Source organism: Schistocerca gregaria, chromosome 2 (genome assembly GCF_023897955.1).
Source record: "Schistocerca gregaria isolate iqSchGreg1 chromosome 2, iqSchGreg1.2, whole genome shotgun sequence".
NCBI classification, from domain to species: domain Eukaryota; kingdom Metazoa; phylum Arthropoda; class Insecta; order Orthoptera; family Acrididae; genus Schistocerca; species Schistocerca gregaria.
This window is the reverse complement of record NC_064921.1, coordinates 686,705,283-686,733,279: the sequence shown is the minus strand read 5'-3', so window position 1 is coordinate 686,733,279 and position 27,997 is coordinate 686,705,283. Positions and strand designations below refer to the sequence as shown.

At 44.0% G+C, this 27,997-nt stretch overlaps 1 protein-coding gene across 3 annotated transcripts in view; it reads left to right on the top strand.

The window, feature by feature from the left end:
* LOC126334765 (uncharacterized) overlaps positions 1–27,997 on the top strand; it is a 1,160,035-nt gene that overhangs the window by 339,566 nt on the left and 792,472 nt on the right. The window contains exon 3 of one of the 3 annotated variants that reach the window (XM_049997343.1): positions 5,985–6,017. The exons of 1 other annotated variant lie outside the window; for it this stretch is intronic. The gene's annotated coding sequence lies outside the window, so the exon portion shown is untranslated. Of the gene's footprint in view, positions 1–5,984; positions 6,018–25,102; positions 25,175–27,997 lie in introns of those variants that run through there. One more of the 3 variants, XM_049997345.1, reaches the window with a different exon arrangement.

Below are 27,997 nucleotides of genomic sequence, written 5' to 3'. Positions count from 1 at the left end.
CATGAAACTCTAGCGGTCTGACAGTCTACTGGTCAAGACACTGGTCTCGTACATGAGAGAAGCAGCTAATATTTTGTACAACCAGTGTTATGCAAGTTTAGGTTGTTCTCTTAAATTATTTCAGTCAGTTCCCATCTGTACTGAGGCTCAACCAAGTTAGTGCCCATTCCGTAGTTGTCAGACCTGTCTACAGGATGCAAAAACCCTATCTTACATTCCTTCATTCTTTCAAATTACAATGCCGCAATGTTTCTCTCCATTGTCTCTGAATAGCCATTATCTTATTTTATTTTACCGTTAGTAGGAATGCAGTAACTACGACAGTATTTGACCTTTGGTTTTTGGGTTACCTACGTTCAGGGGTAGAGCTGCAGCGACGAGTGTGGTGGGGCGGTTTTTCAGTATTCACAGCAACCCTCTCTCCCCCCAAACCCAAAAAATTACACACACACAGACACAGTTTTTACACAACATGTTATACTGTGTAATAGTTCGCTGGATGCTCACCTGCTCTTCTATCTTGCTCTGCTCGCTCTATCCCTGATTCGTAGTTCAATCTCTGACACCTGGTCCACACTCTTATTCTTGTACCATGATCTCTGACCTCCGTCCAGGGCTGGTTCGATGACATTTCCCACACAAGCGACACATCAGTTGGCGTCCCTCTCAGTCCTCCATTTTTCCACACAAGCAACATAACACTCGGTTCTCCCTCCTCCTTTCCCTCCCTCATCAATTAGTTGGCATTCCTTAGGCTCTTATAAAGACCTTCAAAAACAAATCTAAATTTAGTGAGCGTGAAAATGGATTGTTTTTGCTGATAATTGTAATGCACACTTGTGTACCAATTTTGCGCAAATTACGCCTGTAACACATCTTTCACCTTAGCATCCAAGCGGCCGCTTGTGTTGCTTGGGCCTCAGACTGGCCCTGGCTCCATCATCTTGTTTTCACAGTTAGTTCTCGGACTCCCGTTGCGCTATCTTGTTGTTCGATCTCTGACCCCTCCTACGCCGTCTTGTTCCTGTATTTCGAGCCCTGGCCCTTGTTCTGCAATTTGTTCTTGTAGCTCAATCTCTGGATCATTCTGCTGGGTGCCAGCAGTGTCATGACGAAGTGTCATTCCCATGTAAGCTCTTATTTCGCTGTCGAGCCACATAGGCATACAACTGTGGTAGTAAGAGAGGCTGACCATAAGCAACCATAAGCCACGATAGCTGAGATAGACAATTCAACTGCGGCGGTTCTCACATCGGTCACCCCAAAAGGCTGATCCCACCTCCTAAACGAGCCCTATCTGCTAACACATAGCTTCATATTTTGACGAGAGGATACCCCCTCCCAAGTTTGTAATATCGTTGTGTACAAATCAATGCACTGAGTGCATTTTTATATTTTATGCTACATAGATTAGTGAGTTGGCTGGCTCGTCCTTTGATTCCAGTTATCAAACAGTCAAAGTTAACTGCTGTCCTATTTTACGTTTGTTTGAGTGGCCATCTTCCGCTACAGCTGTTAAAAACTGTTACTATTGGTTATCCGTCTTGAGCTGAATGCAATTTATTAAAATGAATTACACCAGACGCGATTCGCTTTTATTTATAAATCATCTTTCGTGGTTGCTCTGCAAATTCGATACATACATTTGAACATTTTCTGTTGTTTTAGCTTAAAAACAGCGTTTTGTTTACAAAGTTCGTGTGAAGCTACTTACGGTATTTCTTTGCATATTCTGCTCCTTCCCTCCTTGCTATCAGCGGTTGACGTCTGAAGACTTCGATTCGCATTTGCACTTGTCAGTTTTTGCCATTCTGCAGTATTTCTTGCGCTGCATTACTTACACTTCACTTTTGTGAACTGTTTCTCATTCCACACTGTAACAGTGTTTACGTCTGTTTGTTTATTTTCGTTCATGTTGTGAATGTTGCCAACCTGTGAAACTACATTTTGTGTGTGTGTGTGTGTGTGTGTGTGTGTGTGTGTGTGTGTGTATGTGTATGTGAGCTAGTGAAAATTTGTGAAATTGTCTTATATTTTCGGTAGAGACGTGAGATGAATGGGGAATGGGGGCGGGATGGCATTTTTTTGGGTGGGGGCAGCTGCGCGGGTGGAGACGGTGGGGGGGGGGGGGAGGTGTTTGGACGGTGATTATAGGACAGAATCTGAGAGGATATGGTAGTGGTAAATGGGGTTTGTGATTATATGCCCATGTTTAATGTTACATTAAGTGTTCAATCCGTTTAAAGAGTTTGTGGTTTGTCAAGTTGGTCTGATCATTTATCAGTCGTTTCTGTTCTGTTATGGTTTTTTTGATGTGGTAGTTTTCTTGTAAAGTGAGGTGTTTCTTTGTTGTTGTTTATCTGTATGATTTCCATGTCTGTGTCTCTGGCTGTAATTTTATGCTGGTGTTGGTTGAAGTGTCCTACAAAAGCTGAATGATTTGTCCTATACTTCCATGCTCTTACATGTTCTTTGTATCTGGTGTCGAATACCCTCCTGGTTTAACCTACGTATATTCCATCACATGCATTGCATTGCAGTTCGTATATTCCTGATTTCTGATATAGATATTCGCAGAACAACCGCGTAAGACGCTTTATAAATAAAATCAAAACGCGTTTGGTAAAATTATTTTTAATAAATTGCAGTCAGCTGACGAGGGATAACTAATAGTAACGGCTGTCCTATTTTGTTTGCACGGAATTCGTCATTTCACTATAATTTTAAGAAATTGTAAAATGCATAATTTTCGAATTTCCGCGCGTGCGCGCAATATGGGACATGGCAGCTGTCCGCCAAAGACACATTATCGTCATCATCATCGACAACATGAGTTCTGGTAAAACATATCTACATTCGTTATACCTAACTTATCAGAAGACTTTATTTTCCCCGACTATTTCCGTTCTACGATAAGAATGTATTGTAGTAATCAATAATGCACTCAGCATGGGAGCAGTTACTCGGTTTTATGGATCAATAGGGAAGCTTCTACAGAAGAATATTCCCTTAATTACGTACAAATCGAGCGTAATAGGAGGAGTCCCGAACGGAAGCAAATTTTCAAATGTCGCTAATTAATCAGAAAGACATTGCTGCAACAAAATTACTCCAGTAATTCCAGAAATTCCAACCACTTCGGTGCTGCCCTCTTTTTCTCGCTTCACCTTGGGTTTCTTGTGGCGCCTTGCCTCCACGTCGCTTCGGAATAGTAATTCACATTTGAAGCGAATTTGGTTGAAATCTCATAGCGGCCAGGAGAGCAGTGTGCTGACCAGACTCCCCTACTATCCGCATCATCAGATGAGTAGGATACGGCGGTCGGATGGTCCCGATGGGCCACTTCTGGCCTGACGACGCTTTTGGTTGGAATCACTACAGGCTTACTAGAGAATGCTGTAATTAAGCAGCCCTAGTCATACTACTATACTAAAAATTTGCACGCTTAATTCTGTCGTGAAAGGACTGCGGACACAAACCCAAATAAATACACATAAAATATACAAATTAATTCAACAATAAGTTGCCAACAAATAACAGTGTGAATAGTTTACAAAATTTGTAAATGACAGTGACGTCGGCACGTATCGAACGGCACAACTTCCTGGCAAATACTTCCTATGGCCTTGTTGTACGCTGCTTACAAAGAATACATTAACACATGTCAGTTCGCGGAAAAATGAAAAATACACATTTATTAAGAAAATGTACAACGTACACTGGTAAATAATCATTCAACATAATTAAAGGGAAGCCTGCTTCATACTTCTGTAGCCAATCTTGGGATGAAAATCAAATTAAACTAGGTGAGTTTAAGAAGCTGTAATGATACTTAATATTTACTAAAGAGGTTACGCCCAGGAATGCCAAACAAAGTTTTTTAGCAGAAAATACACATGTTAAGGTAGAATTTTAACACCTGCAACTTACGTAATCTCAATTTCGGCTCAGTAGAAGCTCTGCTGATAGAAAGCTACAAGGAAGTACAAGCTAGCTGCCAGATTTCCTCACTTGCTTCAAGTCAGTGGCAGATCCTCCCCCCCCCCTCCAGCCCCCCTCCCCCGCCCCCTCCCCCGCCTTGTGGTCTCCCTCATGGCCACCCGCGCCGCCCCCGCCAGTCAGCCGGCACGCTATTAGTTCGTTTCTTTCGTCACTCGACTTGACTGAATCGAGTTGTCGAGTAGCTGCACTTTCCTATGAAGCACGCACGTCCGCGTCATCGTATTTTATATGTAATTAGCCAATACGCCAGGAACAATAGGCGCATAGAATTCATCATTTAAGGAAGAGAACCACAATTGTAACTTTGTATATCACAAGATGGCATACGTGTACAATCAGTTTATATAAAACTTTCTTAATCTTTGCACGTGACTTGATTATTTTTTATTACGGTAAAAATAAACGTAGCTCAAGATAACTTTAGCGCCCCCTCCTTGAGTTTTTTCTGTATCCGCCGCTGCTTCAAGTACAATAACCACTTAAATTCAGTATTAATTCTGAATGCTTAACACCCTAAAATAAGTGGACCAACGCAACAAACACATAAGAAATTTTGAGCAGCTTAATTTCTCTTCTTAAACCAATCAATTTTTAAACTAAGAAAAGCCTTAGGATCAGTCAAATTCAGGAACTTCAATCTCTCACCCTCTCCCACAGACACTCAAACACTAACGTTCAGAGCACAAATGAGCCTTTTGTGCTAATACCAGCAAAAAACTATTTGCATGCAAACCTGACGCTCGCCATGAAGTGAACTGTAGCTTTGTTCTGTATCAGGGGAGCGGCCGACAACTCCGCCTCATCTTACTCATCGCCGATGTGCAACACCTCTATTAATAGGCCGTATCTGGCAACCATTCACTATGGCTACCACGGCTTCTCCACTGCAATATGCACTACGTCGGCCAAGGAATGAGACAACGCATCCAACTGCCAGAGTGCTACCGCACAACACCCGCTGGATCTTCCCTCAACTCACAACAGCAGCAAACCCAGCGGTGAGGGCACTACTCGGTCGTTCGTTCGTTCTGCGTCACAAAACGCATTCCCTGCAGGCGGGAGGGATCCAGAGACCGCTCAGCCGGGACGTGCCAGTACCTTTATTTCGCCGAGTCGCGGCTCTGTCGTCTGTTATCGAAGTGGCAGGATAGCAAGGTCTCGAGCGCGGTTCGATATCTTTGGAAGTCGATCAAGGACCTCCTCAGGAACCTACACACACACACACACGTGGAAAAAATACATCTAAAAACAAAGATGATGTGACTTACCGAACAAAAGCACTGGTAGGTCGATGGACACACAAACATACACACAAAATTCGAGCTTTCGCAACCGGCGGTTGCTTCGCCAGGAAAGAGGAGAGGAGAGGAAAAGATGAAAGGATGTGGGTTTTAAGGGAGAGTGTAAGGAGTCATTCCAATCCCGGGAGCGGAAAGACTTACCTTACGGCGAAAAAAGGACTCACACTCACACACACACACACACACACACACACACACACACACACACACATCCATCCGCACATACACAGACACAAGCAGACATTTGCTTAGACATTCTGCTTGTGTCTGTGTATGTGCGGATGGATACGTGTGTGTGTGTGTGTGTGTGTGCGAATGTATACCTATCCTTTTTTCCCCATAAGGTAAGTCTTTCCTCTCCCGGGATTGGAATGACTCCTTACACTCTCCCTTAAAACCCACATCCTTTCATCTTTACCTCTCCTTCCCTCTTTCCTGATGTAGCAACCGCCGGTTGCGAAAGCTCGAATTTTGTGTATATGTTTGTGTTTGTTTGTGTGTCTATCGTCCTGCCAGCGCTTTTGTTCGCTAAGTCACATCATCTTTATATATAATCGATTTCATCCATGCATTAAGCTCCCATCGCATTCCATCACCACCTCAACTCCCTAACGAAATACCCATTGCTTAGAAAACTGCGTAATATTCTAACTCTTTTTTTTTTTTTTTTTTGTATTTCAGGTGCGTGTTTCTTCACCACCATTCCACCTTGTGGTGAGTAATTGTATTTTCAATCCTTTGTAGTAAATTAGAATTTTTTACACGTTTATTTAAGGTACGTTTGACAAGTTGACCCTGTACATACTAAATGATATTCTCTAGCAAAGCGCTTCACAGCTTGTTTCTCATCATCGCAGAACAATGTAGTGAAAGTCATCTTGTGTATGAATGCATTGTTCTCTAACAGCGAATATACCGTATCTCGCATAACTTTGTAAGATGGCGTCATTTTACAAACCGTGTTACATCCAATACGACAACTAAGCCCCTTCAGTTATAGAGAAGACAGGTTTGTGATCGTTCAGTAAACACATGTATGTGACTGACATCGCCCAGTACACTTTATGGAATGTCTGCATGTTAGGTGACTGGGGAACGAGCAGAGCTGTGAAACTCGTGGTAGAACGGAAGGACACATGGACCTCACACATTCCTTCGGACAATAGGACGGCGTAGCCGCTTCCGGTGCTAATCTCGGGAGTCCCGGGAGCTGGACCACCTGCAAAACGGGAACACGTGTCCGCCGGGCAGGTGTGAGAAGGCAGCGGGTCTGCCAAAAATAAGTGGCAGCAAGTATTCGCGGATTTTCCTACTGGCGCAGAAAGGACTTCCAGAAACTTCGGTCTGAATTCTAAACTGAGATTGGTAGGGTTTCGAAAAGAGTGCCTTCCGGAAAGATGATTCGCCACGCAAATTTGAGGCGGGAGAAAAGATTTTGAGCTGGGAAAAAGTGGAGGAAAGTGAGAGGTCGGTCGTTCCTGGGACGTGGAGCTGAGAGGTCGTTTTCGTGGACGTGGAGCGAGAGAGTCGCTGCTGGGTCGTGGGACGAGAGGGTCGTCTTGGCGGCGCACGGCGGTCGACGAGCGTCTTCAGCTGTACTTTTGGTGAGGTACAAAATTACTATTATCTCGCTGAGGCGAGAAGTTCTACAGCTATAGCTTCTGATCACTACGGTGATCGTGCTTATGCATCGGTGTGTAACAAAGTAAATTTACCTTGCTGAATCCCGTGTTGTACTCCATTCTGCACTGAGGTTTCACACTGCTCATTGAGATTGTAGTACCTTCTTGCTATTGCGTACAACGGGGGATGTCAGTTACTCCGCGCCTAACCACATATCACGAGTATCGTATAGGGCAGAGTCAGACAGTTAATACATTGAGAACCTGAGAGTTGTAATTATTATATAATGTATTTGAATTGGGTTTATGATGAGTAAATGTATTAAAATAATGACATTTATCTTTTAGTAAGTAGAATTTTCCTGTACCATTTAATCTTGCCTCTTATATACATTTTTCATCATGTTATAACCTCTTCATTAAAAGGGAACTGGATTTGTAAGCGCATCCTAATATTCTATCTGATCCACAGGATAAGATTAGGAAACCGTTAGGTTATCACACGACAAGTTACCTGAGTAATTAGAGTAACGCACTTCTGCTGGGGGACGTATAAGTATCAGGGCGACTACAGTAGCGTTAAAATACCCTTTGGGCAAATTATCACTTATTCGTACCCATGGCAAGTCTCCGTCATTAATAGCCAGCAGTAGACGAGGTAGAGGTACGCTAGAACTTCACTGAAATTGCGTTTGTTGCTAGCAACTGTGGCCGGCGGAAGTGGCCTAGCGGTTCTAGGCGCTTCAGTCTGGAACCGCGCGACCGCTACGGTCGCAGGTTCGAATCCTGCCTCGGGCATGGATGTGTGTGATGTCCTTAGGTTAGTTAGGTTTAAGTAGTTCTGTGTTCTAGGGGACTGATGACCTAAGATGTTAAGTTCCATAGTGCTGAGAGCCATTTGAATTTTTTTGCTAGTAACTGCAGATCATGAAAGCATGAGTTTGTTGATGGGAACAGAAAGTACAGTATGTGATCGAAAGTATCCGGACACCTACTAGCGGATATTAATACGGAATGTATCCACCCTTCGCTGTTATGACGCCTTAAACCATGTACTTTGAATGAGGAGTCTGAATGTCAATGGAAGGATGGGAGGCAAACTTTTTCAAGAGCTGAAACCAGAGGTGGTCTGGAGCGAAGTCGACGTTCTGTCTCATTCCAAAAGCAGTTCATTTGGTTCAGGTCGGAACTGTGGGCAGGCCAGTCCATATCAGGGATGTTATTCTCCACAATCCATTGTCACACAAATGCTGCTTTACTACGTATGCATTATCATGCTCACAGACACAGTTATCGTCTCCGAACTGTTGCTCTGCTGTCAGCAGCAAACAGTGCGGTAAAATGTTTTCGTATCCTTCGCATGTAGTGTTTTATTAAGCGCAACAGTGAGACCGCACCTTAACCACAAGAAACATCCTTCTACCGCAACACCACCTCCTCTGTACTTGACTGTTAGCACTACACATGAAGCTGGTAACGATCTCTAGAAGTTCGCCAAACCACAACCGTTCCATCAGATTGGCACAGGATAGTGCATGATTCATTACTCCAAATACACTTAAGAGTCAAAGAAACTGGTACACCTGCCTAATCTCGTGTAGGGCCCCCGCGAGCACGCAGAAGTGCTGCAACACGACGTAGCGCTGGAGGGATATGACGCAATGAATCCTGCAGCACTGTCCATAAATCCGTATGAGTGCAAGGAGGTGGACGCCTCTTTTGAACAGCACGTTGGAAGGCATCCCAGATAAACTCAATAATGTTTATGTCTCGGCAGTTTGGTGGCCAGAGAATGTGTTTAAACTCACAAGAGTGTTGCTGGAGCCACTCTGCAGCAATTCTGGACGTGCGGGTGTCGCATCGTACTGCTGGAGTTGCCCAAGTCCGTAATAATGCACGACGCACATGTGTGGATGCAGGTGATCAGGTAGAATACTTACGTACGTGTCACCTATCAGAGTATCTAGACATGTCAGGAGTCCCACTTCACTCCAAATGCGCACAACCCACACCATTACAGAGCCTCCACCAGCTTGAACAGTCCTCTGCCGAAATTCGGGGTCCATGGATCCTTAAGGTTGTCTCCATACCCGGACGCGTCCATCCGCTCCATGCAATCGGAAACGAGACTCGTCCGATCAGGCAACATGTTTCCAGTCATCAACAGTCCAATGTCGGTGTTGACGCGCAAAGGCGAGGCGTAAAGCTTTGTGTCGTGCAGTTATCAATGGTACACGAGTGGGATTTTGCGGAAGGTTTGAATTTCAGTCACGTTGAACGATTCTCTTCAGTCATCGTTGATCCTGTTCTTGGAGGATCTTTTGCGGATTCCGGGATGTCGGAGATTTGATTTTTTACGGATTCTTGATATTCAAAGTACACTTGTTAAATGGACGTACGGGAAAATCCCCACTTCATGGCTACATCGGCGATCCCGTGTCCTATCGCTCGTGCGCCGACTATGACACCATACTCACTTAAATTTTGATAACTTGCCATTGTAGCAACACTAACGGATCTAAAAACTGCGCCAGACACTTGCTCTCTTATATAGGTGTTGTCGACCGAAGAGCCATATTCTGCCTGTTTACATATCTCTATATTTGAATACGCATGCCTATACCACTTTCTTTGGCACAGCGGCTTTTTGCAGCTATCCTCTGCTATGTTTGTCGGACCCTGTCCGTCAGTGACAGAGGTCAGCCTGATCTTGCTTTGACTATGGTTGCTCCTTCGTGTTTCCATTTGACAACCACATTACAAACAGTCGGCTTGGGCAGCTTTAGGAGGATTGAAACGTCGCTGATGGATTTGTTTCTCAGGTGACATCCAATGAGTAGTCCACGTTCGTGGTCACTGTACTCTCCTGGGTGATGTCTCTACTGACAACACAATAATCCCTGTCCCCTTTTACATCGGAGGATCCACCTCTTGTGACATCTAGGAGCCAGTTGTGCGTTACACAGAGTGTGCAGTTACATTTCATCAGATGTTGGATTCAAGTTATCTTAAGACACCAACAGCGCTATGTACATCACTTACAGATCGGCTGAACAGACCGAGAGGCAGATCTACTCAAAAATGGTACAAATGGCTCTGAGCACTTTGGGACTTAACATCTTATGCCATCTGTCTCCTAGAACTTAGAACTACTTAAACTTAACTACCCTAAGGAAATCACACACATCCATGCCCGAGGCAGGATTCGAACCTGCGGACGTAGCGGTCGTGCGGTTCCAGACTGAAGCGCCTAGAACCGCTCGGCCACACCGGCCGTCGCAGATCTACACAATATCCAGCAACGAAACCTTCGCGCATCAGGAGAAAGATATGAAACGGGTGGCTCTAGTGAGTGAATACTGCGTTTTAGTTCTTTCAAAAAGCTTTAAGGCATTCATAAATAAAGGATCGTCTCTCTACTGAAATAAAACATAGGTCCATATTCATCCCAACTATTACAGTATTCTCTGTGTGCACGGACATGAGCATGAATCATAAACAAAACGTTTTCATGTGCGATAAGACACAGAGAAACCGAAAACATCTGGAGTATTTAAAAATACAAAACACATGATTGACTGACTGGGTAAACTCCATAAGAGGCAGGTAAAAGGGGAGTGTCTATTATCGCACAAGTCATTCAAGAAATAGTGTGAGCGCGATGAACACACACAGTGATCGTACCGACGTTGCCTAAAAGGCATAACCATTCGCGGATAACATAAATAGCCTGGTCACTGATAAGCCACATATCACTTAAACTACGTTCACAAATCGTGGTACCTAATCCTTCCCACACAACGAGCATAGCGAAGACTAACAACTCTGATTTCCTGATAGCCTATGCTTCTCGCCATATTATAGAATGAACGCTTTCACGACTGCAGGAAATTGGTGCTGTTAAATATTTCGGCGTATAAGATCATGGTAAACGAAACTGTGCTATTCGTGACGTTTCGTCCAGATGTGCGCTGGACGTCTTCAGGGGCATTGCTCTTGCCGATTGACGGCTGGGACATGTAAGAGCTTCAAAAATCATTCGGCAAGACTCAACGAGAGAGTATCACCACTGAAGATGTCCAGCCCGGGAAAGGTTAGAAGCAGAAGATTTTCATGGACCACGACCTCATACTGAAAGGTTTACGAACTTATCACCATAATTAATACGCTGGGAGTGGGCTGTGAGAAGTGTCGTGGTCGATTCCCCACATTTGCACGTCAGCCGCTAGATGTTGTGGAAGCTAAGCGCAAGTTCTCTGTTGTCAGAAGTCGAAATTTTCTCATACGCAGCCGAGCGCTGAAAGCTGTCTCCTGAAGCAAAATTGTGTGTGTTCTTAGACGGAACCGTTCTCTCCCGCAGCAGAAGCCCTAGTTTTTTCTCTCTCTGCTCTATACAAGGTCTCGAAAAATCAGCTCCACCCATCATACGGCTTCGACAAAAGTTTTCCAATGATATTAATTTAAAAAAAAAAAAAACTGGCCAACTCTTCTCCTTGTAAGAGTTTCACATTGCAACCAGTCGTCTCCCTTTCTGCATAGACAATTTTTCAAGAGACTGCATACCAAAACCCTACTCCCTGAGACTGAGGGACAGAAGTTTTGTTAAAAAATACAACCGCTTGCCTTCCCAGGGGACAGAATTAAGTTTGCAATTAGTTCCTCGCTCCCTTGTTCTGGGAAGCTGCAGGTCAGAGACAACAAACTCTGGAAAACTGCACTTTGAGCTACTAGCTCTGCTTGTAAAAAGACAATTTATTCTGAGCAGGATCAGGCGCTCTCCTTAGTCCATTATCATGGCGTTTTAATTTGTCATGGACCCTCCTGTCCTGATGGCCACAGACACCCAAAAACACGTATCTGTCAGAGCGGCCAGTGTCCGTGACACTGGCGAACCGCCGACCTGGCCGCTCGTACTCAACCCCTGCCGCCTCGAATTCTAGGAAGCCGGACCGTCTCCCAGGGTGTTCTTGCTCGGAGAGAGGGTTATGAGTCACTGACCTCATCTTGCTCCTACTATGGCTCGTCAAACCCCAGCTAAGGTGCACAGATAGACAGACGACACATGCAAGCTAGTAGTCAGGACAGTGAAATTCTTTTTAGGCAGGGGTTGATGGCTGGATCCTTGAATTCACTGATGTTACTCATAATTACTATTAAACATTCATTTAACAGTTAAAATGTGAACACAAATTGGGATAAGCCGAATGAAACGTAATAAAACATGAGACGAATCAGTTCAACAATGGACAGAAGCGTTTCAATCTGTCCACAAGCAGGAAACTAAATGGTCCAGTTTTGGGGACAGATGCTTAACTAAAGCAGATTTACTATGCTCTATGACGTGTAACGCCTTCGTCAGTGGGAAAATGGTTACGATGCTTCAATATTATGTTATTTTGGTGGAGTTAGCTGAGTCTACACTGCACAACGCTGCCCTTGCGGCATTCATTCCCACACACTTCGCAGTCGACAACGACAGTTCGAATTGCGATGAGCAACAGGACGATGTTCTTGGTAGCTTTCGGTTCTACTGACATACCTTGCACTATTCAACCCTTCTGTAAGCACATCGTGGGGCTGCAACGCCATAGAACGTGAGCTGTTCTCTTTGCGACGCAGTGTTCGGTCTGGTATACAACGTGGAATCACTAAGGACCTAATTTGAACGTGATACGAGGCAACAAACTCACAAAAGTGAGTATGGATGAATAAGACGGCAAAGGGTCTCTCTAAGGCCCTTCAGTTTGCGAGCACACTCGGTGTCACTCGAGCACTTTAAAAGGTACTTGTACAGAGACATCGACACCTATTCACCAGAATAGAACTCAACTACTGCTTTAGCGATTGAGGACAAGCAAAACCTTCGCCACCCTTAGCTTCCGGATGCCTGCCCGCAGGCGCTAGAGCAACAGCGGAACACCATTTAGCTGAATAGATGTCGAAGTCTCTGTGCAAGTATAGTTTTAAGTGTCTAACAAAGCTGCGAAAGTGTCACCGAGAGTGATGCCGAACTGTGGGAGGGGGGGGGGGGGGGTGTATGTTCCTAGAGAGACCCTTTGCCGTTTTCTTGTCGCATTGCAGCCCTTCATCCCGACCTCCTCCCACCCCTTCCCCATGATCACGCCACAGGAGGACGAGAGAAAAGAGGGACGAAAAAGCATAAACACCCTTAGCTGCTTTGGATCACGTTCAAATTTCAGTGAACGGTTTGAATAGTCCCTAGTGGCCTCAATTTGTGTATCAGAGCAAAAATTGTGGTCGCGCTACACTGCAAAGGATTCACATCACCTTCAACAGGCTTCTACGTTCACGATGGAGGAGAAGGAGGAGGAGGAAGAAGGGATTATCGTTTACCATCCCGTCGACAACTAGGTCATTATAGACGAAGCACAAGCTCGGATTAGGGAAGGATGGAGAAGCAAATCAGTCGTGCTTTTTGAAACGAGACATCCCGATATTTGTCTTGAGCAATTCAGGGAAATCGCGGAAAACCTAAATCAGGAAGGGTTGGGAGCAGGTTTGAAACATCGTCCTCCCTAATGCGAATTCAGTGTGCTAAACAACTGCGCTGTCTTGTTCAGTACACAGCCTCGCGATGTACTTGCAGAAGGGCTGAATCACAGGGGTTGTCAACATTCTCGTACGTCGTCTAGAAAGAGGTCCTGTTGCTCATCAAACTGCATACTGTCGTTTTAGACCGTGAAATGTTTCGGAGTCAATACGCCAAGCAAAGGGGTGGTTTCATTGACGCCCTTCATGTCATCTTTTGAGGCCTTTTCGCCTCGATTCTGATCGGCGGTGTCTCTGAAAAGAAGCGCTGACGCGTCGGTAAGAGGGGCTGTGATGATCTTCTCATCATGTGAGATACACACAATGGCAACAGGTTAAATCGTGGTGTAATATCACACGGAGTCCTGAGCTGTGACGTTTCCACATGCGTCGAAACCTTGATGTTTGGAGCGTCGCCGAGCCCGAGGGTGACGTCCGGTGCGCCACGCTTTTGTACTGTAATGAGAAGGGTTGGAGACACCTTTGAGCCAAGTTTCAAACTTACTCGTCGTAATGGGAGAGAATTATGGGGTTACGAAAAAGTGGTCCTTTAATTGAGTTGCGCAGAGTACGTTGATGTGGTGGACACTTGATGAAATGTGACTATTTTCAGAAGTCTGATTCCATTGTTCGATGAAGAACAAGACAACTGTTTAAACGGAATTCTTCTACATATGTTCCTCTATAAACACCACAAGCGTGGTGCAGGGTACTTTATATGTTTATTAGCGATTTTCCTTCCTCTTACACACGCATGTTTACTGAGGTAAATATGACTGTCCATACGCAACCTAGTCGCTCTTAGATTATTATCATGACGCGTAGTCGATACATGCGACAGAAGCAGCGGAACTATCACACGAAATTCCTGGAATACGTGTTCTCTAAATTTATTTAACAGCTTTTCAAATGAACAACACCTTCTTCCAATGCTTGAAATTTAAGTTCGCACAGCATCTCTGTTACACTCTGGTATGGACTACAGCGCCGTGTTACGATCGTAGCAGCACGTCTCTTAAATCGTTCTATGTCTATTAGCATTCCATATTGATAAGGATTCCGAATGTGAGAACAATTCTCTATAAATCGCACAATCGTCGTGTGTGCGACTCCCTTCATAGATGCACTCAACTACCCGAAAACTCTTCAAATAAGTCTAAGTCTGGCATTCGCTTTTCTTATTACTGATTTTGCGTTGTTGTCCCATTTGATACTGCCTGTTAATATTATCTGTAAATATATGTAATACGTTACGCGCTCCGGAAGTCCAACACTATGCTTGAAGTATCAGAGATACTAAATGTATCATGTGGTGGTGGTTGTTAGTGTTTAACGTCCCGTCGACAACGAGGTCATTAGAGACGGAGCGCAAGCTCGGGTTAGGGAAGGATTTGGAAGGAAATCGGCCGTGCCCTTTCAAAGGAACCATCTCGGCATTTGCCTGAAACGATTTAGGGAAATCACGGAAAACCTTAAACAGGATGGCTGGAGACGGGATTGAACCGTCGTCCTCCCGAATGCTAGTCCAGTGTGCTAACCACTGCGCCACCTCGCTCGGTAAACGTATCATGTTTACAAGGTCAACGAGCTTTCGGATTATAAAAGAATGTGGGATACCCTGCACTCTCAAAGTATCGTTACTCCTAATTTCTCCTACTGCTGGGGTGCCCAACTCTGAATCAGATGAAGTCTGGATAAATTTATACTTGTGTCTTAATTGTATGCGTCTTATCAGGGGAAATAAGAAAACCTGCTCAACGGGACAAGTTATTCCGATACGGTATCGTTTCGTGCACCAGAAACAAGGATGTCGCATAACACTGGAAACGAGCACAGGAGAAAAGATGGCTTAAAATCACCAAAACGAAAACAGGATAACTTTGCTCACGATAGTCTCATTTTCCTTCGCTTGTTAGATGACAACCAAAGAAGCGTGAAACAGTGCTAATGAACGGAAATTGCTTAAAAAAAGTAAAGACAACTTTGATTTACGTCCTCTCTGACAAGCAACGGATAAGTTTAAGTATACTTCGCACATTCGATTCTATGAAACACCTCTCCGTTCTAAATTACTTCAAAGGGATCAAAATGATATACTGCTCTCTTACTACTTCAGGAATTAACCAACATCAAACATAAGGCTATTGTAGTCATGTTAACCATTCTTAAACCTTTTTTCCTTGTTCCCAAGACAGTGTAAGAGACATGTTGTATCACTGGTTGCTTTAATTGGTCAGGCGCTCTGTTCTGACAGCGGAATCTTTCCATTCCTCATTAACTGGGACTCCTTTCAACACCAGAAAACAGAACAAACTAACGTATCTGAGACTAAAGCAATCTAGTTACGATTTGCTAGTATTTTGTTTCACTTACCGGCTCTATATAATATTTTTCCGGTACTAATTTCATCTAAATTCGTCATTTCTACATTCTATTTCTCATGGCACCCACTATTTTCAAGTGAAAAGGCATCTCGTTCCATTTAAAACTGTTTCAAGACATCGAAAATCGCGTTAAATAACATGATTAGATAGGAAAAAATGTAGTAAAGACAGTAACTTTCGGACACTTCGACTGAATGAAGAAAGAAGACAACAGTAACATGGATTGCGGAAAACGAAGTACCAAGAAACATCATCAAGTAATCAGGAACAGCAGAAAGAAACATTGTAAGAAATTACTAAATGTTGAGTTCAAAAATGGTTCAAATGGCTCTGAGCACTATGGGACTTAACATCTTAGGTCATCAGTCCTCTAGAACTTAGAACTACTTAAACCTAACTAACCTAAGGACATCACACACATCCATGCCCGAGGCAGGATTCGAACCTGCGACCGTAGCAGTCCCGCGGTTCCGGGCAATAAAAGTAGGAAATCAGCAATAGCATGGACAGAAGAAAGGGAAAGAAAACATGATTAGAAGATGGAGTAGGAAAAAAATTAGGAAACAACCAACAAGAACTGAAGTTGTTATGTGGTCCTAATTGGACAATATGAAGATGGGGAGAGAGAGAGAGAGAGAGAGAGAGAGAGAGAGAGAGAGAGAGAGAGAGAGAGAGAGAGAGAATGTACAGATTTTGAACTTCGTCTCCTATTTGTGGCTGACGCATACTGTATGCGATGTCGGTACCTTTAGATGTGGCCAGTGCCCAAGGCAAAGCAGAACCACTTATAAAGGGTGTCCCGGGACTGATGGTCGATATTCAGGGGTAAGACAGGGGCGAGCATTGTAAACAAAAAGTTTAGTAAATATCGGCTATAAAATGCTTACGTTAAGAGCTATGAGCACTTTTTCATCTTCGATACTCTCAAACAAGTCTCTTCTACTACAAGTTTTTTGCTTTCCATATTTGGTGAGGAGGTAGTATGGACCAAAACAAGAAAAATTACTCTAGTAAACATTGGCTCTGAAATGCATATCTTAAGAGCTATGAACACTTATTCAGTAACCGATAAGTATTTCGAGTATCGACGATGAAGGACTTTTAGATCCCGTGTTTGCTCGACTTTCTTACTACGAATCACGGTTTCTGTCAGATCCCTGAATATTTACCATTGCTACTCCTGCACGTCTGACGCTATTACAGAGCGATCGCATATCGAGATCAAAGAGAATCTGTTATTTCAATCACAGCATTCCGTTTCACATTAGCACCCATTTCGATCTGTCAATAACCGAACCACTCAAATACATCCTGCATTCGTTTGACACTGATGCTGTGGGCAGCTTCTCATTTACCTTAAAATCACTTGAAATGGAAATCCGTTTTACATGTTTGAGGGTTTTATACCACTACCACAAACAATTAGAAGTTTTGTCCTTCTTGTTTCGTTGTCGTCGCCTTTTCGTGTTGCAATTACAGCACACTCAGGTTTCGTTTTCTCATATTTATTGCCTCTATGAATTTCTCTTTTATCGTTTTCATTGCGATTGTGATGTCTTTCCCTTGAAATTCAACGCGATGCTCATTGCTCTGTTCACTCTAAGTAATGTGCTGCCAGTTAAGAATAGCACACTCATTCTGCCGGCCGTTGTGGCCGAGCGGTTCTAGGCGATTCAGTCGGGAACCGCGTGACCGCTACGGTCGCAGGTTCGGATCCTGCCTCGGGCATGGATGTGTGTGATGTCCTTAGGTTAGTTAGGTTTAAGTAGTTCTAAGTTCTATGGGACTGATGACCACAGATGTTAAGTTCCATAGTGCTCAGAGCCATTTGAACCATCTGAACCATGCTCATTCTGCAAGCAGTATTAACTCAGAAATATAAGTAGGAGAGTGTAAAAAATTCTTTTTCCTTCTGTTTCTTCGTCTAATCCTTTGTAGTACAAGGTTGTCGTATTATGATTCGACGTAACAGACACGATGATCTTGAGCTACTCTTTTTGTGGCCAACAGAAAAAAAATTTCAGGACTCGAAAAACCTTGCAAATTCTCAGTGCCACCTGTTCGTCTTTGTTGAGCACCATAAGAATGCATCTGTAGAAACAGAACCCATGACGACAGTTTTATGCACCTGTAGGCAGCCTACGCCGCTGCTTTTGCACCTGCTGGTCGGCCATCCAGAGTCAAAGGAGTGTCGAAGGTGTTGCCTGTCTGCAAGAACCTAGAACTTCATTACAGTTGTCCCTCTTCAGGTGCATTTTTAAAGTGCTCAGCAAAGGTGGATATGTGGATCTGAGTTGCCGAACTGAGAAGTCTTGAAAGGACATTTTGTCGTTTCATTTGCGGGTGTATCAATGTACACCACTTTGTAATCATGCCACGGCACAACACCAAACTAGAGAGCTGAAAAAGCATAAGAACCCTTTGTTGGTTTGGATTGCATTCGAATGCTTCTGAACAGCGTCTAGTGATTCCACCCTGTACACAAGAGCAAAAATTACGGTCGCATTGTACTCCAAAGGGGCGCAGTCACGTTCAGTGTGGTTTCTGGCCCCAAATGCCCTTAGAGAAGTGTTAAACCGTCCGTGAGGTGCCAGCAGTGTCAAATGTTATCAAGAATGCAGTTCTGTAGCTCAGCACACTGAACTGTCGTTTTCGACCTCAAAATGGAATCAACGCCTCCAGGAAAGGGGTCGATTTTGAACCGCGATGTCTCTGAAATGTTTTCTTCGTCCATCCGTTAGAAAACACCTCAGAGGCGTGAAAAAGTGTGAAAAATGGGTAAGTGGAGGTGTGACGACCTTCCAATCGAGAGACACATCCACGATGGCGTTCGACAGCATTGTGGTGGAATTTGGTGCAAATGTGACGTCATTAATCCACTTGACTTGAACTTCTGAGCTGTGGCTTTTTTCACAAGTGTCGACACCTTGTTGTTCGAAGCGTCTCCGAGCCGGAGGGTGACGTCTCAGGACGTCATGCTTTTGTACCTTTACACAGGAACGTTGTTGGCACTTTTGAGCCCAATTTCAAACTTAGCGTCGCGACAGGAGACAATTACGCTGCTTCAAAAAAGTGATGCTTTAATTATGTTGCGCGGTGTAATATGCGCAACAGAACGCTATTGTGCATCTGTCCGGCGTCTCGTGAACTCATGCTCTCCAAAAGTGCACATTTATGGACCTCTGTGCAATTTACGTAACTGAGTCTGTTACAAAAATACGAAAGTGCGACCATGAGGAAGGCAGATCAATGATTGCGGAAGAGTATGCAAAGGGGACGTGGAATCAGTTGCAATAATTTCTAATAAACATATAGTAAGACGAATGCAGTACACACAATGAGAGTTTAGATTGCAGTCTAAAGATACTTATGGTCGATCTGAGAACGCACATTATGTCTGATCCCGTGTTACCGAAAATGCAAGTCTCACAAACTCTCACACGTAATATTTTCAAAAGGTGTTGAAAAACACATTGAAAACGGTTATAAGAGAATATAAAGAACGAATAGCGGAAGAAATAACGTCCACGTGAGTCAGAACACGTGACGAATTACCGACTGTTTTTCGGATGTTAAAATTTACAGAAACCAACTCATCAAGATTCTCCAGCTACAATGTTTCCGTACTTTGTCTTCAGTATTAACGGATAACACCAGTAACAGGAATGATAAAAATCCTTCAGTGAAACCTGTATAAGAATAATAGAGATTTCGTTTCTCACAGATGCCAGTGCAGCTCATTAGGAGAAGGTCTTTCTTGTTATCCCATTGCTCGGAAACTCCTCTTCACGCAAAATTATACCTGCAGCGAAAGCTATCGTTACACTCTATGTTTAGTCTAACAGAGACTCACGTGTTCTGGTGCCCGAAGAGTTTCCTGATCCAGGAATATCGACACTGAGTCAATATATTTGCTTCTGCAGGTACTTCGCCTGCCGGTGAAGTACTAGGGGCGTGATGGAAGTTGGTGTGTTTGCTTGTTGCCGTACATACCTGTAACATATAGCCCGCTTTCGAATTCATGTGATGTGTCAAGGTGCCGTCCACACAGGAGGGATATTGTAAACCCCCATATGTGAGTACACACAAGAACAGTGGTGTAAATGTACTGGCGATTAATGCAAGGTGTATTGTTGTCTGTCGTGTTTGCGTGTTCTCGCCTTTCTTTCATCATTATTATTATTATTTTCATTGTGCCGTGACTGATGAGGTGAATCGCAATTTCCATGGCGTTCAAGAGCTGTGGTTATGAGAGGATTTACCTGCTCCAGGATTAAGCTAGACTTCTCCACTACAAAGGCGCTAGATTGTATTTCAAAGACACCCCCCCCCCAGGACAATTGAAAAGGTTCAAGGATAGCCATATCTCTAGATCTATAGATTTCATCTACGGGGCACACTGACAGTTGAAATTTGTCAACACAGGTCAGCTACTCTCAATACGAACATGCAAAGATAAGAAATCGAAAGACTATGTTCCAGGATTTTAGTAGACATATTGCCAGCCATTGTTAGCTAAGAAGGTCGAAATGAGGCAAAACTGCATTCACGCTCATGTATTTTACTTGATTTCCCCCCCCCCCCCCCCAATCTAGGTATGCTTTCAGTAAAGTCTAAGAAGGCGAGGCCACGACGTTCAAACTTTGTCCACCTTAATCTTTTAAGACGACATAATGCTTAAGTAGTAATTCGTACTACTCTGGAAATTCGAGAAAATTGCAAGGGAAGTTTTACGAGTCGAATACACCGATAATCCAAAACATCATGCCCCCTGCTTAGTAGTTTGTTTGTCCGTCTTTGGACCTAAATACGTCACTGATTTAGTGTATGAGTGATCCGACAGTTTGTTGGTAGGTATGTGGAGGTGTGTGGCATTAGATGTCTATGTACAGGTCGTGTAATTCGCGTAAATAATGGGCCGCTGATTTGCGTACGCGGTGGTGACATCCGATAGCGATCCAGATGGGGTCCACACGATTTACATCAGACGAATTTGGTAGCCGAGAAATAAGGCTGATTACACTATAACGCTCCTTAAACCACTCTAGCACGGTTCTGGTTTCGACACATGGACAATTATTTTGCTGACAGATGATATCGCCGTCGGGGAAGACATCAAGCTGAAAGGATGCATGTGATTCGCAGCGATCAGCCCGTCTTCGAATACTGCCACAGATCCCATGCAAGCGCAGGAGAATGTTTCTGCTCCCACCAGCCTGCGTCCTTGGAGCGCTGCACGTTTAGAAGAGCCGTTCATCCCGATGACGGCGTTTGTGGAGACGACCATAGACCTAGTTCAGCAAAGCTGTGATTCACCCGAAGAGCCGACACGTTTCCATTGATCGATGGTTGAATTCCGATGGTCCCGGGCCCATAGTAATCGTAATTGACGTCTTTGGGTTCAAAATGGTTCAAATGGCTCTGAGCACTATGGGACTCAACTGCTGTGGTCATTAGTCCCCTAGAACTTAGAACTGCTTAAACCTAACTAACCTAAGGGCATCACACACATCAATGCCCGATGCAGGATTCGAACGTGCGACCGTAGCAGTCGCGCGGATCCGGACTGAGCGCCTAGAACCGCTAGACCACCGCGGCCGGCACGTCTTTGGGTCAACATATGAACATGTAGGGGTGGTCTGCTACGGAGCTCCATGTTTCAACAATGTACGATGAACGGTGTGCTGCGAAACACTCGTGCGTACACCGGCCTTGTCCTCTTTCTGCAGAGATGCCACACATCACCATATATCCTATTTTACAGAGCAGAAAAGCCTCCGAACCCCACGTTTTGTGAAGAGTCGTGGACGTCCAGCCATTTAGCACCTACTGGTAGCTTCACTGTTCTTCTATCCTTTACCTTAATTACTTCTCTGAGATGACTTGGAGTGCTCTCCAGTAATTTCCGGGTATACTCGGGAGATATTTTCCGTCACTACTTTTACTGTCCGTTTGTCAGCTATTCTTTAGATCTGACCGGTGTTTTTTGGGGTTTGATGAAGTGCCTCTCGACAGTAAACAGTAACCACCTTCTCACATTCCCGGTATTATCTTTCGGATCGTTATCTTCATCAAACTTCAAATGTTCCCCAACCTCCATGTTTCCGAAGCTCTTTTGCAAATTCTTCTCCAGTATTCTGAGGTACTGAAATAGGTCCACTTTACCTTCAATAAAAACAAATTCACCAACTCCATTCGCCGAGATATACCCCCACACCATCATGTGTCAACCATCATACTTCACAGTTGTTTTGAGATTTTTCTCGTGAAGCTCAGTATTAGGTAGCCGCCAAGCCGTTATCCTCCCATCAGATTGAAATATGATGAATTTAGTCTTGTCAGCAAATATAACGTCATTCCACCACTTATTGTCGTCTCTAACAAGCTCTTTGGCACACAGCATTCGCTTTCTTTGATGTATTTTACTTATGGAGGCCTTCAGTCATGCTATACAACCGTCGAAGTTAACTTTTCTAAGCACCCTCTGCATTGTTTCGGAATGCAACCTCAGTTGTGAGTTTTGGAGCAATTAACTTGGGGCTCTTTTTTATTTTTCTGATCGTATAACACTCTTCTCGCACAGAAAACGTTCTTGAACGTCCCGCTTATGATAGACTGTATCTTAATCCAGGAATTTTCTTGTTATATCGGGAACTGTACTTTTTTCATTTGTAACATTTCTGCAATATTATGACAACTTTTTTCTTTGCCGTTGTGAAAAATTGCTATCTGCCGCTGTTCGAATGTGCTCCCTCTTCCTCCGCGGGCCACCGTTACTTCAGCTGTACGCAGCACACAACCTCACTTAATGTTAATTTCACACTGTCCGTGCTCCTTCTACACACGACCTCTGCAGAGCACAATAACAGCGTACGGGGGTTCCAAGGGCACCGGCTCTCAGCTTTTTTCTAAAAGTAAACATTTTACCGTGGTGTTGAATCTGGTGAACAGGTATATTAACAACTAGGTTGCGTGTGCACTGTTTCCTTTGAACCGAGAGACCAGTGTTTCGCGAAGGCTCCGAATAATTATGTGAGTTACTGTATGTGCGTTAGTGATCTCGGCTACAGAAACAGAAGGTGTTCCAAATATACAGGATGGTCCATTGATCGTGACCGGGCCTAATATCTCACAAAAAAGCGTCAATCCAAAAAACCACAAAGAACGAAACTCGTCTAGCTTGAAGGGGGAAACGAGGTGACGCTGTGGCTGGCCCGCTAGATGGCGCTGCCATAGTTCAAACGGATATCAACTGCGTTTTTTAAAACAGGAACCCCCATTTTTATTACATATTCGTATAGTACGTAAAGAAAAATGTATGTTTTAGTTGGACCACTTCTTTCGCTTTGTGATAGATTCCGTTCGAATAGTCACAAACGTATAAGTACGTGGTATCACGTAACATTCCGCCAGTGCGGACGGTATTTGCTTCGTGATACATTACCCGTGTTAAAATGGACCGTTTACCAATTGCGAAAAATGTCGATATCGTGTTGATGTATGGCTATTGTGATCAAAATGCCCAACGGGCCTGTGCTATGTATGCTACTCGGTTTCCTGGACGACATCATCCAAGTGTCCGGACCGTTCGCCGGATAGTTACGTTATTTAAGGAAACAGGAAGTGTTCAGCCACATGTAAAATGTCAGCCACGACCTGCAACAAATGATGATGCCCAAGTAGGTGTTTTAGCAGCTGTCGCGGCTATTCCGCACATCAGTAGCAGACAAATTGCGCGAGAATCGAAAATCTCAGAAACGTCGGTGTTGAGAATGCTACATCAACATCGATTGCACCCGTACCATATTTCTATGCACCAGGAATTGCATGCCGACGATTTTGAACGCCGTGAACAGTTCTACCATTGGGCAAAAGAGAAATTACGGGACGATAACAGATTTTCTGCAGGCGTTCTATTTAGCGACGAAGCGTCATTCACCAATAGAGGTAGCGTAACCAGCATAATATTCACTATTGGGCAACAGAAAAACCACGATGGCTGCTACAAGTGGAACATCAGTGACCTTGGCGGGTTAATGTATGGTGCGGCATTATGGGAGGGAGGATAATTGGCCCCCATTTTATCGATGGCAATCTAAATGGTGCAATGTATGCTGATTTCCTACGTAATGTTCTACCGATGTTTCTACAAGAGGCTTCCTGCATGACAGAATGGCGACGTACTTCCAACATGATGGATGTCCGGCACATAGCTCGTGTGCTGTTGAATCGTTAATGAATAGCATATTCATGACGGGTAGATTGGTCGTCGAAGCACCATACCATGGCCCGCAGGTTCACCTGATCTGACGTCTCCGGATTTTTTTCTGTGGGGAAAGTTGAAGGATATTTGCTATCGCGATCCTTTGACAACGCCTGACAACATGCTTCAGCGCACGCATTGTCAGTGTATGTGCGAACATTACGGAAGGCAAACTACTAGCTGTTGAGAGGAATGTCGTTACACGTATTGCCAAATGCATTGAGGTTGACGGACATCATTTTGAGCATTTATTGCATTGATGTGGTATTTGTAAGTAATCACGCTGTAACAGTATGCGTTCTCAGAAATGATAAGTTCGCAAAGGTACATGTATCACATTGGAACAACCGAAATAAAATTTTCAAACGTACCTACGTTCCGTATTTTAATTTAAAAAAACTTTCCTCATACCAACTGTTCTTCTAAAATTGTGAGACATATGTTTGTGACTATCACAGCGCCATCTATCATGAAGCGGAAAAAGTGGTCCGACTAAAACATTCACATTTCTGTAGGTACTATTCGAATATATAATAAAAAATGAGGGTTACTATTTTAAAAAAACGCAGTTGATATCGTTTGACCAATGGAAGCGCCATGTAGCGGGCCAAGCATAGCGCCATCTGGTTTCCCCCTTCAAGCTGGACAAGTTTAGTTCTTCGTAGTTTTTTCGTTTGACGCTTATTTCGTGAGATATTTGGCCCGGTCACTATCAATGGACCACCCTGTATTGACATCAGAGAGTGTGTAACCATCCCATTGAGCCCGCTTACCTACGCTACTGAAGTTCTTCCTAGCCACGTGCTCAGAATGCGAGGTTCCACAGCGGTCGCCGAGGCAAGCAGGCGGCCGGCGGTGGGCAGTGTGGCCGGAAGCGAGCAGAGGTCACACGCGGTCGGCCACGCAGCGCGCTTCCCACGGCGCTGCCGGGCGCACAGTAGTCGCTAAGCCGTCAGCTCACGGTGCGAGGCAGCTAGCGTTGACGTGCACGCAGGCGGGATACCCGACATCACGACACACGGCGCCGTCGGCACGGGGAACGAACTGGCTGAAGTGAGTTAGCGCTCTCAGTGCTCGCCAGCAGCGATTCTCGGCTTTACTTGGCTCAGAAATAATACAGTTTGTAAACAAAAATGTACGCATGTAGAATTCCCAACCGAAAAAGTCATCTTGTTCCATCTGTGGTACATATGCATAAGAACTTCAGTACCCGTGAACGTGTAACCTACATCTACATCGATACTCTGCAAATCACATTTAGGCGCCTGGCAGAGGGATCATCGAACCACCTTGACAATAATTCTCTATTATTCCACTCTCGAACAGCGCTCGGAAAAAACGCTCAAAAATGGCTCTGAGCACTATGGGACTTAACATCTGAGGTCATCAGTCCCCTAGAACTCAGGTCTACTTAAACCTAGCTAACTTAAGGACATCGCACACATCCATGTCCGAGGCACGATTGGAACCTGCGACCGTAGCGGGTGCGCGGTTACAGACTGAATCGCCTAGAACCGCTCTGCCACTCCGGCCAGCAAAAACGAATACCTGTATCTTTCCGTACGAGCTCTGACTTCCCTTATTTTATCGTGGTGATCGTTTCTCCTGCTGTAGGTCGGCTTCAACAAAATATTTTCTCATTCGGAGGAGAAAGGTGGTGAACGAAATTTTGTGACAAGATTCCGCCGCAACGAAATACGCCTTTTTTTTTTTTTATGATATCCACCCCGAAGTGCTATCCTTCCTTGAACTTTCTCGATGTACTCCGTCAACCCTATCTGGTAAGGATCCCACACCGCGTAGTAGTATTATAAAAGAGGCAGTCTCTTTAGTAGATGTGTTACATCTTGTTAAGTGTCCTGCCAGTAAAACCCAGTTTTTGGTTACCCTTCCCCACAATATTTTCTGTGTTTTCCCTCCGATTTAAATTATTCGAAATTTTAATTCCTAGGTATTTACGTGAATTTACGGCCTTTACATTTGACTGATTTATCGTGTAACAGAAGTTTAACGGAATCCCTTTAGCAATGGTGTGGATGACCTCACACTTTTCGTTATTTAGGGCCGATTATCAATTTTTGCACCCTATAGATATGTTATCCAAATCGTTTTGCAATTTGTTTTCATCTTCTGATGACTTTACTACTCGATAAACGCCAGCGTCACTTGAAAACAATCTAAAACTGCTGCTCAGATTGTCTACTAAATCGTTTATATAGATAAGGAACAGCGAAGGACCCGTAACACTACCTTGGGCATAGCCAGAAATCACTTCTGTTGTACTCGACGACTTACCGTCAGTTACTACGAACTGTGACTCCTCTGACATGAAATCATGAATACAGTCAAGGCCGGCCGCGGTGGTCTCGCGGTTCTAGGCGCTCAGTCCGGAGCCGCGCAACTGCTACGGTCGCAGGTTCGAATCCTGCCTCGGGCATGGATGTGTGAAGATGTCCTTAGGTTAGTTAGGTTTAAGTAGTTCTAAGTTCTAGGGGACTGATGACCACAGATGTTAAGTCGAATACAGTCACGTAACTCAGACGATATTCCACAAGCACGCAATTTCATTACAAGCCTCTTGTGTGGTACAGTGTCAAAAGCCTTCTGGAAATCTAGGAATACGTAATCAATAAGATAAAAATGAAAGACAGTTGACCACTCAGGAATGTGATCAGCTTATAAAAGTCCACCAAATCAAGCAAACATATATGTGTTCCGTTACGACTCATAAATTATTTGTGGCACTTTCTCCGGTGATCGCAGACGTCTTTATCTGACGTATTAAGTCACATGCATTATTACACGGGTCCGGCTGGGTCGGAGATTTTCTCCGCTCGGGGACTGGGTGTTGTGTTATCATCATCATTTCATCCCCAGTGAGGCGCAAATCGCTGAAGTGGCGTCAAATAGAAAGACTTGCACCGGGCGAGCGGTCCTAGTCACACGACATTTACTTACACAATATATTTACATATTCCATATTAAACAACATAAATCTTCGAAATGCGTTGTGTAAATAAGTAGTGATTCGTAACAGTAATCTTGTTATTTTATTCGATATCATTAACAATGATTGCAAATCCTAAGGAAAAGCGTTCGCATTTAAAATTCATTCCGCTATGAATAGGAGTCTGGAAAAATTAAAATAATATGAGAAACTTTCACTGTTATATTAACACTGTAGTTTTGTCTGACGGCAGTTTAAATACAGGAACTAATAAGTTCCACTGTGCTAGGGAATATGACAGAGACGGTTACTTGTCAGCCAAAACACACACTCATTAAGGTTGACACAAATTACGCCTAACACCACTGTTGTAAACTCGATGCACCTGACTCAGGGAAGCGTGAAGGCTCACTGCCGAGGCAACGACCGGCTGTCGCCGTTCGAGTTTCTTGCAGGTGATCCTTATGACAACCTAACGACGTCTGATTCTTCCCACCTGCTACTGAACAAGAAATTGTCACGTTCCATCACTACTGGCTTCGGCAACATACCCGTATTTCTCTATGACGTCCCTGTGTTTGCCATGAATTATATATATATATATAAAATCCCTGACAACGATATTTTGTTTACATATTTGATGGCTTAGAAGCACACACTTTAATATCAGAAATAGAACCCTTGTGTTACCTGAATGTGACTGAAATCAGAAGATGAGATGTACACGCAAAGACAAACAAATGATGACAATTTCTGAACAATGGGATGATTTATTCTAGAGAAAGTGCTTCACAAACTGATCGAGTCAGCAACGCGATATTCACACCTTATTCAAGGAGCTATTCGACGTAGCATCAATTGATAGAGTTGGTCGATTGCATACTAAGGGATATCGTTCCAAATTTTGTCCAATTGGCCCGTTAGATCGT